The sequence below is a fragment of the Protopterus annectens genome, chromosome 9.part0, assembly GCF_019279795.1.
Source record: "Protopterus annectens isolate FY-2018-M chromosome 9.part0, PAN1.0, whole genome shotgun sequence".
NCBI classification, from domain to species: domain Eukaryota; kingdom Metazoa; phylum Chordata; order Ceratodontiformes; family Protopteridae; genus Protopterus; species Protopterus annectens.
In genome coordinates, this window is record NC_056743.1 from 215632511 (window position 1) to 215650047 (window position 17537).

At 34.3% G+C, this 17537-nt stretch overlaps 1 long non-coding RNA gene across 1 annotated transcript in view; it reads right to left on the reverse strand.

The window, feature by feature from the left end:
• LOC122811142 overlaps nt 1-10920 on the reverse strand; it is a 381494-nt gene extending 370574 nt beyond the window's left edge. Inside the window, exon 1 of the long non-coding RNA XR_006366215.1 lies at nt 10190-10920. This is a non-coding gene — a long non-coding RNA (uncharacterized LOC122811142). The remainder of the gene's footprint in view (nt 1-10189) is intronic.
• Between the last annotated feature and the right edge of the window lie 6617 nt (nt 10921-17537).

Genomic DNA, 17537 nt, shown 5'->3' on the forward strand with positions numbered 1-17537 from the left:
TGTTACCCTCTTATAAAACTGAGTAGAATAACATTTGCTAGTATTCATTTGTTAGTTTTTTATGTTCAGTAAAGCTATGGATTTAGCTGTTTGACAGTGCTGATATCCTTTTATAGAGCAGCTGAACTGCATAAATGGCATGGTCTATCTGTTTGTTTCAAGCTGCTTTTACTTTGCTAGACCTTTCATCATAGATAAATCATTGTGCACATTTACGGTGTACATATCTTCCTTTTGTTAGACGAAGCAAAAATATTTTTCTGTACATTAGCTGCTCTCTTCTATGAAAAATTAATTTAGTAATTGTATATTCTAGGATGTATGACAGGCAGTTAAAATGTTTTTAATTCTATTATGTGCTTAAAAGTAAAGCTTTATAAGTATACAAAGCAACATTTTTCAACTTATAAAGAGTGAAATGGAATACTAATAGATATAGCTTAATCTTAATCTGCTAATCTTACTTACAAATAACCAACACCATATGAATAATGATATGATAAATATTCAGTTTAAATACAAAACAAATGCTTTTCAATAATGCCATAGGACAAGATGTTTCATTTAGCATAATCCATTCTCCAAAGTTAATTATTTAAATTTCAAATGTCTTAAAATACTATGACTGAGACAGCTGGTAAATATTTATTTTCTATGCATCACTGTTATACAGCAGACCTCAACTATACCAATCGGTACTTGTAGACATGTCATTTTGGTCAAATTCCGCTTAAAATGCAAATCATATTGATATTACACAATGATGATTACAACCATTACATTTGAACAGGTGGTATTAGCATGTATAGTTAGTTCACAGAGTAAACTTAACTCTGTTATATGCCAGTGTTAAGTCTATTACCATTAGAAAGAATATAGAATATTAACTATACACCCAAATGAAACTCACACGTCATTGATTTTACAACCAGTACTACTGAACACAAATATGACTTTTATAATTGACATTAAATCTTAGCACAACATTAAACAGATACTCATTATAGCATAACTAAATGCATTACGATGTTAGGCTGGGGACTGTTTCCTTTTTAGCTTTTCCATTGGGACAGAAGATGTACCCCTTTACAATGTTTTCAACACTGCATATTAAACAACTATTTACCAGCTAAAGTGAAAGTTGTATAACATATATTTTTGGTCATATTGTTAGAAAAAGACCAAGTATATGAACATATAAAAGACTGCACTCATTTTTTATACGCGTTACTCTGCATTTCACTTTAAAGCCTACATAAGACTTGCTAATGAAAAAGCAAGGTATGAAAATAAGGGTAATTTATACTGCAAAAAATCTAAGTCAAATTATGACTTTTGCTGTTACTATGACAACCATACCATGATGCTGCTACAGATAAAATGTATAGCCTGTAATTAGAAATATGCTAATAATAGTAGAACAGTTAGCATCTGAAGTTTTGGAAATGTATTTTTTTCAGGCAAAAACTAAAATTTAATTTTGAAATAACAATTATCTTTTTTCAAATATCAGCACTTAATGCCATTTCTTGCTAAGCATTTCTTAAATAACAGTGCAGTTTTATCATATTAAACGTCATATTACAGACAGCCTATATGCTGCATTATGAAGCTAGTGTGACTATGCTGTCAGTAGACAGACATCATTGCTTCCTACTGAATAATAACAATGATGGAATGAAGAGGTTATAATTGCATTGTAATCTATTTACTAGATAAAACAGTTTGGGTTGTGCCTTAGTCAACATTTCTGACTTTAAATAACTTGAGAACTAATACATTAACTCACTTCAGAAAAGGATATGTTTAACCCAAGAAGGTTCTACTGCTTACTTATAATGTCTTTTATTGACATAGTCATACATACATGCAAAATGACATATAAAATGATACTTTTTCCTAAGTATCAGTAAACCCTGACAGCTTTGATCTGAGGACCAACTAGGCACTACAATCATTATTAAGCATGTGTTTGTCATCCTTTTGCATGTACAACCATACTGTTTTATTTGTAAGGTATGCCATTAAAAAGTACTTATTTCTGATTTTTGAACACAAGGATTTTTAGACCTTCCAAAATTTTCTTCGATAACTTGTCCTACAAATATATATATATATATATATATATATATATATATATATATATATATATATATATATATATATATATATATTATATATAATCTGTTAGGCTATTGCTTTTATTTGCTCACAAAAGAGGACATTTTAAAAGCCTTGTTTTCTGAGCTTATTTCTGTCTTATAATATTACTATTAATTGTTGGATATGTTAATGAGTTGGTTGAGCAAAATCTATTAGGCTTTCTTCTTATCTCTATTTGCTTAACATGCCATTGTCAATATGTACTCTGAGCATTAAGATCATAGACGTACATGCATTAAGTTGTACAATCATGTACAGACATCCAGTTATATTATCACAGTGTTACATATAATTTTGCTTTCATGCCTTTGAAAACTTGGCTGACATGACATTGGCTTGTATCATTTTCTAGAGTTCCACATGTTCTATGATCAACCCTAAAATCTACAATAAAATTAAATGAGATAATCTAAGAAAACTACTTCATTGTGATAATTTACATTTGAAATTAAAGTTTGCTATGGGGAAGTCATTCATTTTTTAAACAAAACCATTTGCATAAAAATAACTAGTATTTGTGTACACAGTGCATTTCTGATAATGCCTCTAATATGAATTTTGTTCTCAAAATAGAGATGCTTTCGAAAGTTCAGTTCGCAAGAAGTTTGAATTCTGCATTACTCCATAGTAAAATTAATAAAGAAGGAAGCTACTATAAATATTTGATGTATAAATGTGAAGGGTCTGTTTTTCAAAGACTATGATTCCTTTTTTGGGGGGGCAGATACTGAAAAACACAAACCTAAATTAAACTTTTTTACTATAGGAATTATCTTTCATGAAAACAGCAGTTATTAGAGAACTTTTTTAACATACTTGAAGATATTTTCGCATTAGCTGACATACATTAAGTAAGCAAACATGAAGCACTGTTGTTACAGATTACATGCCAGATAGTGACAATAGAATGAATATTTTTCTGCTTAGACAATTACTGCCTAGCTTACATAGGGGCAAGTACTTTGTCTCCGTACCCTTAAGCAAAGTTTCTTACATTACAATTTCCTATAGTCATGGTATAAGCAAATATTTGCTAAACTGTATTTAAAGACAGACATTTAGGAGATATTTTCCATGTGTAGCCAACTGAAACCACTTGTCAGTTCAATACATTCTGTTTTCACTGCACCTGCATGCCTTGAGAACTGATAGGATGCTAATTATTGCTTGTCTTTCCAGAACGCAGAGAACCAGTGAAGGTCATGAGCAACAGGCCATTTTAACAAATACCTACCATAATATAGTCAGGACCAGACAGAAAAATATAGTATTGCATTATATATAGTATAGAGTTTCCAATAGTAACTTCTGAGATTTGTCATTTAACATCTGTAGTCTGGCGTATGTATGAATGATTTTCATCATGGGACAAAGTGTTAAGTAAAGCATAATTACTTTCAGGACACATTGTGATGGATTCCTGCCTTCTTACTTTTATCATTTACATGTTGCCTGAGGTAATAACTTTCAAACCTATTGTTAAGTTCAGTTCAGAAGATAAAGTGATTTTACTAAATCATTCTACGAGAGCCATACTTCCAAGTGGTGTAATTCTATAACTGAATGACTATAAGAACTATGTTTACAACAATACTTTTTTTTTACCTACAATGATAATCATGATATAGTGAGCATGACTATGAGAACTATGTTTACAACAATACTTTTGTTACCTACAATGATAATCATGATATAGTGAGCATATAATATTTCAATTCCAACTGTCTTACATCAGGTTCTTTAAAAAGTGACTTTAGACTACTGTTTATAATAAATATGATTTCCTTGTTGTAATTGCCCTTGGTATCCTCTTTGGCTTTTCCACAGTAACAAGTAATTTTTTCCCCTCTCTGAAATATGTTTCATTTTGTTTAGCTCTCCTTTTGCAGTGCATCATTCTTTCCTACCCTAATGTTTCAGTTTACGCCTATTAGCACTCATCATCAACAATCCCTGAATGTTTGCTCCTACACTGCTCAACATTGCAGCTTCTTGGCTTAGGACTCTGTTATAGGGTTATCTCTTGTCCCAGCTATGCTTTAGGCATACTGCATATGACCGTTTTTTTTTTTTATTATGCATATCACCTGGCTTTCATAGAATCACAGAACTCTTAAAAAACATTTGCTCATAGTGCCTTTCACTCTTCTCAAATGTAAAAATGTAAGATGAGTATGACATTGCATATTTGAAAATATGAATATAAATATCAACTTTGATATTCACTTTGTATAAAATACATGTACATATTACATTTAGTCTTTTACATTGTATATAATGTCATGTATCTATTGCATTTACCCCCAGGCTAAAACTGAAATAGGTAGGTCTAATGGGATAGGTGTTCTACTCCAGTTAACAAATTTAAACTAAATGGATAAATAAATAGCTAGACGGGTAAATAAATTAATTAATTAAATAAACAAATGCATACATGTCACAGATGCAACACAATTGTTCTTGCATACTGTTTGACTATATACTAGACCACCATGTATACACTGTTTAAGAATCAGCATTACACTGCATCATGCATAAAGTATGGAATTTGATCTTACATTAAAAATGCTGTGAATATGTAATATGGAAGTAAATTATTTACTCCATGTTTTTACCTCTGTTGTTTCCCCTGGATACTTTCATTTTTAAACCATAAGAAGTACGTCTTATTCCAAAGTAAAGTACATGGAAGACGATATGGAGAACTGATTTAAAAGGACTATGTTCTAGGTCAGCGACTAATATGAAGTACTGTCTGGAAGTATCAGGAAAAAGAATTACGTGGGTTACACAGTATGAAAGAAAGTATGGGATTTAAATCAAGGTGATCAGGTAGGTGTCAGGTCAAGGGTGTTTTCCATAATAACACACAAATTCTTACATGGGGATGGATGCGTGATGTTTACTAGTACTGTCTTTGTGATTACCTCTTTAATTAAAGTGACGCATGCAAAATGAGAAAAGCGGTTAAGGATGGATGGATGGATGGATGGATGGATGGATGGATGGATTATTACCTATGACTGAAAATAAATCTTTTGAATATGTTAGACTGAATCACATAAACAGGGTGTTTTTTTTTGTTCTATTAAGCACAAAAAAGAAGGACATGCATGTGTGTGTGTGTGTGTGTGTGTGTGTGTGTGTGTGTGTGTGTGTGTGTGTGTGTGTGTGTGTGTGTGTATGTGTGAGACAGTGTCTGTGTATAAATGCATACACATGCATGCATACATGCACCAATATGTGAACATTCACTAGCAATAAAACACACAAACGTGTGCATGTATACACTCTCTCACACATACACACACACACACACACACACACACACACACACACACACACACACACACACACACACACACACACACACACACACACACACACACACACACACACATGCACGTACACATACCTGTATACATTTCTTACCTGAAATTCTGGAAACACAACATTGTTTTAATGGAACTAAGCATTTTGTTTAATTCAAATTAATAATGTCACTGTCTTTGAATAAGGCTTTATGAATGAAAATATGATTTACTTTATTTCTCAGATTCTCTAAGAAATATGTAACAAACCATTAATCAGAGAAATAGATGCTACACATTGGACTTTTATTTTTGACACAGATGTGTGTTTGTTTGTGTCTGCAAAACAACACAATTCACATTTCTTTAACTACTACTTTTAGATGACACTGCCTCATGTCCAGTTCTGATATATATATATATATATATATATATATATATATATATATATGTAAGAAATCTCTTTTCAGTTTCTTCAAATAGAATTTGCACTAGTAGTTATAAAGAAACAAGAAACCTTTATATTAGATATATGCAAGCATCTTTAGTAACCTTTTTGCACATGAAATAGTTGCTTGCTTTGCCAAATGTTAATTAACTGTTTAAACTTTTCAAGTCCATGTTTATACAAATGTGGAAAATACACGATAAATGCAGTGTTATATTTGTTTAAGCTCCTCATCTAAAATGCTTTAGTCCTTTCTTTTCAGGGAGCTCTCTGTTGGGAATATAACAATCACCCTTTGCACCCACTAGTTTTGATGATATGCCATAGTCTGAGTTTATGGTGGTAGTGAGGACAGCATTAAGATCTATGATTATCCTAGAACCAAGAAAGTTGCAGCATGTTGATTTTAAATCAATATTCATATTTTATTGATTAAATTCCAGTACTTCTGTACTAAACTGAGAAGCTGCTGCCAGATATCTTCTGATATGATTGAGCAGCAAGTGCTGTTACGCAATGTATTATATTAACTATAATGTATCACAATGCACTTGTTCTTCCATGAGCTGTTAATTTTGAGATTAGATTTTAAATAATCAATAATGCAGCAATTTCAAAATGTGATACTACCACATTTGGTAAATAAATGGAATCACTGAATGAGTTTTCCAAAACCCATTTCTTTTTTAAACATTTAGATTTAGGGAGATATAATTTGTTTGATTTCATAGCAAGTCAACATAATCATGCATTTGCCTCTGCATGCTGCTATTTTTCTGTATTTTTCTAAATCTGTCTTCCTTCTTTCCAGGCATATATATGTCTCAGTCCCATAGTACCTTCTGGCAAAAGAGAAATGCTAAAGGACATGGGCTACTACAGTGTCTGAATCGTTTTCTCACAGTATTCTTGTGACATGCCAGATACAATAAATTACATCCCATGTTCATTTCAACTAAAAAGTAAGTTTATCATTTTATTAGATACTGCTTTGACAGAAAAAAGGTAGTTCAGGAAGTGTGGATCTTCAGTCCTGAAGCTGTTATTGTAATATAGTTCATATTTCAGGTGCAGGGTGGTTGCAACATAACATCTATCTTACTGCAGTAAAAGGTATCACACCACTCCTGTCATGTTTAAATACATAACCATTGTGCATTTTTACTTTTGGGTATGCATGCAAGCTAATATTATATTGCTGCATGCCAGTAGAAAAACAATATTATAGTTTTAAAATTGTATTTATCTAAATGTTTCTATTATTATTTCATTAAGTACTGAGTATTTTGCAATCATTTCATTGGTCTGCATCTCTGCATCTAAAAACATAAACTTTTTATATTATGATCTATCTGGAAATGTGATGCTTTAATTTTAAATTATTTTGTGAGAACTCAGTACTCTCTCTCTCTATATATATATATATATATATTATGCAACTACACAATGTTTTAAATGATGAAAACTGAAGTACATTTACTGTAGAAGTTTATATTAGGAAAAACACTGCAGTTTACATTAATGCGTTTAGCTTAATCTCTGATGTCATGATTTTGTATTTAAGGCATCTGTGGAAATTAGGGCATTGAAAAAAAATACCACAGAAAAGTAACATTCAGCAAATAAGATCCTGGTTATTCTGTAAGACATACTTGCATAGGAGTACATGTGTGCCTGGGGAGATTATTTTGCAAGTGATGTTACTATAAACCATATTTCAGTACAACTCTCTCTCTCTTTACATTTACCATTCTGTTTAGGTTTTGTGGGTCCTGTGCAGTCTACAAACTCGCACAGACTCGGGCTAGGATAACAGACACCCCCTTGCAAAGAGATGTAGAGGCTAGGGCCGAAAAATAACACTCATAGTCATGCGCAGTGCATATTAACGTTGATAGCCTTAGTTCATTAGAAAATAGATGGCAAGTTCAAATAATATAAACTGAAAAGTTGGATAGGTATATCCGAGTGTGTGTGTGTGTGTGTGTGTGTGTGTGTGTGTGTGTGTGTTGGTTGGTTATCTTCCTGTAAATTCTATTATATCAAATGGGACAATTTGGTCCGTCTTTTGCATTCACTCTTTGTGTTGTACAGTACAGCACCACCTCTGCTTGTTCTGTGGTCTAGAAATCTTCCACCTGTTTCCGAAGATTGTTTTAATCTGCTTTTGTTTATCTGTTTTCTTTATATCCTATGTCTTTTTTTTTTTTTTTTTTTGCTGCTGAGTGTCTTTCTCCTGTTAGAAATTCTCCCTTTCTTATTTATCTCATACAGTATTTGAAAGATTATTTTACGGTCCTTCATACTGTTTGTTCCATTTTGCTTTACAGTACTCTTTTCATCCACACCATCCATTTTAAACAACTTCTGAAAGCCTTTCTGTTGTTGCAGTTTCAAATACAATGATGAACTAAATCCAAAGTTAAAGCAGCTCAATTCATTTCTTTCTTTCTTTTCGTGTTAGTAAGGTTCATTTTGTTGGATGCATAATCTAAAGGGTGTATTAAAATGTTATGTAGCGTGCAGTTTATTTTAAAATCTATTTACGGAAACTAGAATATTTAGTAGGGCTATAAATACTGATGTGCAATGGTAAAAACATTAGCTATGTGGACATGTTCAAGAAAAAAATGATGTCTGTGTCTTTCATTTGAGATGACTAGTATAAAAATATGGACATTGTTTATGTAGCCTTTACTAGAATATTACTATTATAGTGGAATTGTTTGATTGGTACTACACTGTAAACTAGGTACTGCTGATCAGCAGGGGTTGATTAAACAAATTTTAGTCTAGAGTATCTATACTGTAACACTTACCCGTTGCTGAAAATGTGTTTTTATTTATTTATTTATTCATTTATTTATTCTCGATAGTAAAAAACAAGACAGAACAAGAATGAATGACACTTTTGTCCTGAGACGTTTACATTTTAATTGCAAACTGTGTATTTGAATGCATCTAAGAAGCGTTTGTGTAACATATTCACAGCTCCCATCCCTCTATCTCCAAAATGTGTCATACAGTGTGTGAGAAGTAGACAAAATAAATTATTTATGACAGAACTCGAGAATAAAATTTTTAAAGTACGATAGAAGCAAATGCACAACATTCTACATAGTTTTATCAAACGCAGTGCATCAGAAACTATTACGACTTTGTGTCCTAAAACTGGGGCAGCATATAAAATTGTCTCCATTAAATGTTACATACGATTTTGCAAGCTAAAATGAGCAATTTATCTCATATATATGACATCTGAGTGGTATTTATAATACATCCCATCAGTGTATGCCGTCACTTTCTAATAATTTTTGAAAAGATCGTGGGTTGAATAAATGTTTTAAAATGTAAAGTTGAAAACTATATAAACTGCTTGCGTGTAGATGTACGCATGAAACTAAAATTATACCTTGCAGGAAGTTAACTTTGTTGTATTTATTTTAATTCAGATAAGCTGAGTTTGCAATTTAAAATCGGGGGAAACGCCAATAACGTTTGTTTAAAATTACAGTGATATAGAAATAGCACGGCATATTTAATTAACTATATTTCGGCAACCAGCGGTATTAAGAAAGTCGCAATCTATGTATAGTAAGTGACCACTAGTATAAAGCTATCACTGTGGAACATTCAGTTAAATTGTATATGAAAAATGGCAATAATGACTGAGAAATGCAAGCAAAAATTAACGTTGTACTTTTCAGAGGAAAGAAAAGTAAAATAACAGACCACCATCGCGCCACTCTATAGCTAGAAATAAAAGATTGTGATAACTGTGCAACCCCTTGGCCTCCTGTCTGACTGTAATGTAATACTCTACTTTGCCTTTAGGTGGCGTATTATGCCCATTCACTGTTTAAAGCCCGGGTGGGTGTACAATTGAGCTTTTCATCTATAACAAACCTAACACTGAACTGTTTAGGGAGCCCTGGGAGCTGTTAGGAAAGATTGCCTGTAAAGAGCTGTTTTGGTCCTTAAGGATGGGGTCAGATGTACAGCAAAAGTAAAATCTGTCTTTAATCTTTTCAGACGATACCGCAATACTGTACTGTTTAATACAAACACTACATTTACTATAATTTGACTATTGATAGATTTTATGAGTGCAGAATAAAGCAAAAGACAAAAGCATTGCAAAAGTAAGTTCTGTTTCTGGAAAAGTGAACTTTTTTCGTGCTCTCTAGAACGAGTTTTATATGAAAATGAGTGGAGTCGCTGACAGTCTAAAATGTGGTAAATAAAAAGGACAATAGACATGACTTACCATCGACAAGATTCTCTGTAAAGATGAAACTGAATAGCTAAGAGACTAAAAGACTTCTTCTTCCTGAGTCCTAGGTGCCACTTGAGGTGATATAGAGTCACAAGCCTTGGGCTGCATTTCATTTTCCTTGCAGGCATCTTGGAAAAGTGAACCGCTTAACGATCGGGAGGGTATATGAGGTATAAATGCTGCCTTTGTTGGAGTACACAGTAATTTCAGAGTTACAGGCGATGCGCTGCTGCCAAGGGCACAATCGGTGTATTGAGTGAAACCATCCTACGCCAACAGTTGACTGTTTATTACACAGCCCCTCAGAGTTTTGTGGAAATGTTTTTCTCACTCAATTGGGTACTGTTTTGGTCATCAAATTAGTGTATGGTATACTGTGTTTATGACATTCCATTATTTAAGGCTCTTAAGGCTAGAAGATATTTGCAAAAGCAAGATTTAATGTGAGGGAGCGCAATGAGTTTCATCAGCCACACAATATTGCATCTTATACGGCCCTTTCAATAACTGGGAGCAACCACGTTTTGCTAAAACTTTTTTACGTAGCACAGACTTCCTCGGTAAATTTGCTTCTTATATTATTTTTTTTCCTGTGACGATTACTCTACATTTCCTTGAGTGCAATAGGCTTATTGCCTCCAACACCAGGCACTGTTCGATTAAATTATTCATTTTTTCCCCCTTTGGTGTAGAATGCATCTAGGGACCGCAATGTGACGTCTAGATATTTTTACAGGAACAAAGGGAATGTAGAAGTGAAAGAGAGTGAGAGGCTGGCAAATCTGATGAGATGTGGTGAAGGTGTATCCAGCTAGGCACTCCCCCTCCTCTCTTCTCTCACTGCAGCCCTGTGTGACTCTTCGGCTCGAACACAAACAGCTTTTCTTCGGCAGCAGCCTGCCCTCTGTCAATGTAAGTACAATACTGGTAGCACCTAAGTAGGGAAAATGCACCAGTGTCACCTTTCCTACTGTGTTCCATTATTTTCCTGGTAGATGTATGGTTGCACTTTTATGGATATGGAACTGCTATGTGAGTTCAGAAAATGGATATTAACACTTTTATTTTCTGGAGGTTAACATAGTTTTTATGACTTTTAACAGTTTAGGCGTTTTTACATCTTGATCAACAAGGATGCATGTGACATTTGCTTTGAACGATAGTTGCATGTGTAATCAGCAGCACATGTCCCATGTTTTGTTATTGTGTAGCAGGCTAGGCATGAGGGCTACAGTTCTGTGGTGATGCAGTGTTGGAGTAAATGATGCCTATCCCGTTTACTTACTGCATTTCTGTATGCTTGATGGAAATATCTAGTTTAGTAACTAGTGTCAATGTGATTTCGGGATTTCCCTGCCTGTTTTGTAAATCTACTTGTACCTGAAGCTGTGCATAATGTTATATCACTGTCAGAATGCTATAAAGTATATGCAAGTTTCTTAAGAAGAGCTGAAGAAAGTGATGACTTGTTGTTCCTGGACTGTGCACAGCATGTGTGAGCAATACGCCGCCAAAGTTTAAATCAGTAATATGCTCCAACTTGCGCCTTGTGACTTTAATGTTTATGAAGGCACTGGCTATTCTGTAACAGATTGATACTGAATAACAACCAGCTTCTCTGTCCGCAGTACATGTGGCATACTAAGTTGACTTGCGCGACAAGTGTTTTGCAGCGTAAAGACAGTCATTTCTTGAGGTCAGACAACATGGATTGCATTTATAGGCTAATCAGTCTCTTTTTTACTCTGAAAGAGTGTTCAGCTTGGTGGTAATTGTTGTCTGATGTACCTATCTTTATAATGTATGTGTCAACACTACCCACTTAAACGTACGCGCGCGCGCGCACACACACACACACACACACACACACACACACACACACACACACATGCCTATGCATCTCTTAGCACAACTTATGCACAGTTGGTAAATGTTTCATGTATTTGAATGTCTTCTACCCATTGTTAGTTTGTGATATATGGGCCTGTTGTGTGCACTAAAAGCGAAATAAGTACTAGATGTACAAAATAAGCACGCCAAAAATTGGTATTGTGTGATAGATATATTAACTACCAGTGGCGTAAGGGAAAAATGTAAACTACTCATATAGTTACTATTTTATTCACAGTTACAATGTTGCACTTCTCCTAAAGAGCCGATGGAATTATTTTTGTTAGGAATCAGTCTATTAAGTTACAGTGAGGTTTTTGGAGTTCTCAAGATATAGCAGTTCTAACACACACACACGCACGCGCGCGCGCTCTTCTGTGGGAATGATCACTGTCTAATAGTTATGACAACTGTAAAAGCGATGGCTACGCGCGCGCGTGTCTGTGTGTGTGCCAGACATCACTTTAGAGCTTTAGAGTTATAACTCACGTATTTTGGATTGCTTTATTACCTGTCGATGGCTATTGGACAGTGCTGTTGTCCTTCATGCCTTGTAACATCTAAACAGACTGTTTTCACTTGTAGTAAAGAGTATTCAAACAGACAAAAAGAGCAAATGTGACAAAAGGCGCATAGCTATCTCATGAAGTTGGCAAGATATAAAGGTTATGGCAGGTAGACGTTTGCCCTTTACAGAAGGTTTGATATATATATATATATATATATATATATATATATATATATATATATATATATATTGGAGGGCTGATTGTTGGTTAAAGACGTGCGGAGCTAGAGTTGCAATTGTAAATTGCAGCTTGTACAAGAGCATTGCAAAATAATGATCATAGAAATGCAGCTTTATTTTTACTCTTTAATTTGAAAAGTTGATATTTGTTTAGTTTCTTCAAAAGGAAACTCTGGATTCCTGGTTTTGCTGATGAATCTCGTTTTTCTCAGTATCTGATAAAACATATTACTCAGAGCTATATTTGTTTATATAATGCTGTGAAATTGTCTTTACGTTGCGTCCAGATGCTGAAGGTGTTTAAAAAACAGGTCAAAAGTAAAGCTGAAAAGTCAGGAAGTCTGATCCTCGGGCCTTTGGATGACTTGACTACCACTGGCAATTACCTTGATGCCATTTTGTGGTGTGTGTGTGTGTGTGTGTCTGTGTGTTGCTGTTTCGTTTCCAGCTGCTACAGATTTAAATGGTTACTGGTCACATAGATTTGTACTGAAATAGGTTTAAGATATATACATGGGTGCGCACGCATCACACGGGAAATAAAATGATTGTGTTAGACTGTATGGGGTGTAACATCAGGGAAAGCGGAACTCAAGTCCAGTATTTATCTAAAATCAAAAAACTGTAATACGCTTTGGGAGTGGGACCAGATTTATAAATAGTCGTCTCCGAGCTACACCTGTGCTTATCCAATGGCTATGACGGATGATCATACTCACTGAACTGGGGAGACCCACAACTCCTTCCAAACGCTAAACAGCACTGCTGAGGGGAGTGCATTTATTTACTCTTAAAATAAACTGTGGCTACCTACATCTTTCTAAACAACATTTCCGTAGTTTAGGATCGATGACACAGAAACAGACAGCTATTCAACTTCGTTTTGGCATCTCTGCGTTCCTCATAATAAACGACTAGACTAAAAGGTCATATACTTTTTCGGAGAATCCGTTTTATACAACGTTATCATCTTCTACATGCGTCTATTTGTTTACTATTTAATTTTACATGAAATGTGGATGATTTATTATAATAATTTATATACACAACTATTTTAAGCAAAATTCCATTGTTAAATCGTTGATGCAATTATTTCATGAATCCGTCTTTAATAGTTTCTTAATATTAAGGGGTAACGAGAACATGTAGGTTTTACATCTCAGTAAAATGCAACCACCCTGTTGGGATTTATAACTGCAACTTAGATAGCTTTTCATTATTTCCCTATAAATTTTAAACCATTTCCCTTAGAAATGTTTCATTTTCTAGTGGGATCAGTTTATATTGTGTTAATACCATTTATTTGCAATGCACCCGTCCTCGATCCTGTTGTAAAACTTAAACAGAGTGTTTCCCTATTCATACGTTTTCTTCTTCACTGTCAGTGTCTGGTAATATTTGAATAGATGTGATAGTAATTCTTATTTTTTTTATTTATGTATTTATTGTATTAACTTTTGGTCAAACCCTTTCAATTCAGCTTTACTAGATGTAAATGTAAAACATTTATCACTGTATTCAGAGTAGTTCGACGTCTCCCTCGAGTTACTAATTTTTAACTTTAATTTGGCTAAGAAGATAAACATGTTAAACAAGAGTTATAAACTGTGAAATTAATCCCCTGAATTTAAATTTGATTACTCACTGGGATAACATTTAAAACTCTCAACCAATCAGGATCAAATCTCAGCAGAATCAGGGACAAATCCAGAAATAATCAGAGACAATCAGGGACAGTTTTAAAATATTAGTACTATTAATTTGAGACATTGACGGGATAAAATAATGTTAATTAATATAATTTTCTGAAATAAAAGAAGACTATAACTCTAATTATTGTCAATATTTATTAAGTGTAATTCGTCACTTTTTCTCCAAGACCCACTAGTTTTAGAAGGTATTAAGAGGGACAGAGCTAAAATTTGAGTCAAAATCAGGAACAGTTGAGAGGTACTCCATTGAACCTTTACACATACACACACACACACACAGACACACACACACACATACACACACACACACACACACACACACACACACACACACACACACACACACACACACACACACACACACACACTTCATGCTTCTTGGTACTCAAGCAGACCACACAAGCCTGTTTTCAAAAGTAATTTGAGAGGTATGGTCCTTAGAAAGTGAAGTAGTCATTATCAAACCCACCACCAGTGGATACAGTTAATTTGTAGCTCATTGTCTTAATCTTGTGAGCTGGTCTAACACACATAACAATACAGCAGAGTACAATAAATATTTTAAACTATGATGTCTACATTACATATCTGTCACCTTTGAAAGGAGGGATGCATATGGGTATACTAGATGCTAGAAATGACAGTAATTCAATTCCAGATAATTCCTCTTAAAAGTGAAATATGTACTTGCCTAAAAGCCATGCGCGTGCACACACACACACACACACACACACACACACACACACACACACACACACACACACACACACACATTACTATATACCTGTGATTTCAAAGTACATTTAACCTGTTAATGTGTTTATCTCAATCCATATTTCGTGCATACTATGCACTTGCAATGTAAAGAACTCTAATAATCATATGCAATGTAAAATTGTTATTTCAATGGACAGCTTGTAAATACTCCATACATGTAATGTAACTATCTCCTTATCAACTATATGTAATGTATACAATGCTAATTTTTGCTCTGGAGCTTTCCCCCCTGGCCTCTGCTGAAAAGGGACATTGCCTAGTCAGACTATCCCGGTCAACAAATGCAATATATAAAATAAGTAAATAAATATTCACGGAATCCTCCTTGTTTCTAATTGATGCACTTTCTTCTTTATGCACTGCACTCTTGCAGTGACTTGTTTGTGCTCCAGGTAATAACAAGATGAAAGCTCAAGAGCAAGGTATCCTGACTATGCTGCACTTATCAAACTACACATTATATTTATTTTATGTAGCACCCCCCATGGAGCTAAAGCTTCCAGGATCATAGCTATATATGCAAACCAGCACTGACAGCACAGTCATATATGATGACATGTTTGGACTAGTTTACTCATCTGACACATTAATAGTAAAGATGTAAATTGTTCTTAACTAGCATGTTATCTCTGCACCTACTAAGCACTGGTTTATGTCTACCATGTACAGTCTTGAGTTCACTTACCATTTTTGGCAAACTAGTTTCAATCATCAGCTACTCTGCTCTATAAAATACTTTTCTGTTTTTCTCCTGTGCAGGCCTTCATGCAAACTCCCATTCCTACTTTCATCATAGGCTCATTAGTGAAATTGCAAATGAGTTAATGTTTTTAAAAGCATGCAGTTTCACTGACATATCAGAATCACCTAAAACTCTGTGTACCATGCCGAGACCTAATGAGAGACAGGTACAATTTTTTTGATTCTGATATGTGGTGACCTCAGAGCTGATTATGTTAAACATGTAGACTGCTCTACGTGAGGGGACTGGGGGGCTTTGCTCCCCCCTCCAAGAGAAATTGCATTTTTTTACTGTTTAGGTAAAAGTATCTTTTTTTCAGTAAGGTTACTTCTACAGAATTAGTATTTCAAGTAGTTTGCATTTAGTATGACAGATGCAATGAATTTGACTGTGGCAGCATGTTTTACATTGCTGTAATAATGAAGTAACCCTTATGTATCCCTGTTCTTCCATATTAAGGTTCTGTATGTAATTCTGAGTCACAAAATTATGACTTATCATAAGTGCAGTGGCCCCAGAGGTAGCATATATAGATCTAGGGAGTATGTGGTCTTCAGTGATGCAGGGAGGCACAACCCCTCCCATAGAATCATAGGTAAGTAGTAGGCTAGCTACCCTTCAGGGCCAAATTAAGCCTAGCCAGTTTCCCTTTTTGTGCTCAAAATAACCTACCAAAATATCATCCTCTGAAAAAAAAAAAACAGAAATGTACAAAGCAGTTTATATTATTTTTTTATGAAACTACCTTTAGCAGTTCCAAAATAACATTTCCTTTTGAGCCCATTGTAGAGCTCATTAAAACACACATATAGATTCAAGTACCAGCTAAACACAGTTATCCAATTCTGGATTTTTTAGGTTTTGAGTTTGCAAGACAGGGTCATGTATCACCTTCTTCCGTTGTATTAGGATGTCATACATCTGACCTAGTTTTGATTCCAGTTAGTAAGATGCTGCTAAGAAATAAATAACTGGGACTGGAAAGAGCATGATGCGATGGACTTGTAAGTGACTTGTGAAAGAGTGATTGAGAGTAACTCTTTCCCCTTGCAGAATTAAATGTTATCATTAATACATACAGTAAAAACAATGAAGAATAAATAGAGAGGAGAGAAATGAATTGGAATAATAAAAAACAAAAGGAAGGGTATAATTTGACTCCACTGCAAACACTCCATTTTCTGCTGACTTTCTTTCAAGGCTGAAGTTTAAAAGAACACATCGATATGTATCAGAAACTACATTTATTTAACCTGCAATTAAGCTAGAAAAGTGACATGTCCTGTCTATATGTGCTTCTTTCCTATAAAAATGATTTATTTCACAGTGTTATGTCTCCTTTCATCAAGGCAACTGCTCTGACATTTTCTCATCTGCATCTTCCTTGTACCATTTTAATTTTGTTTGCTTCTTCGATGTAGGTGTTTTAAGTTATCCAGTTGTCTATTCCTGCGCTTTCCAAATATCTTT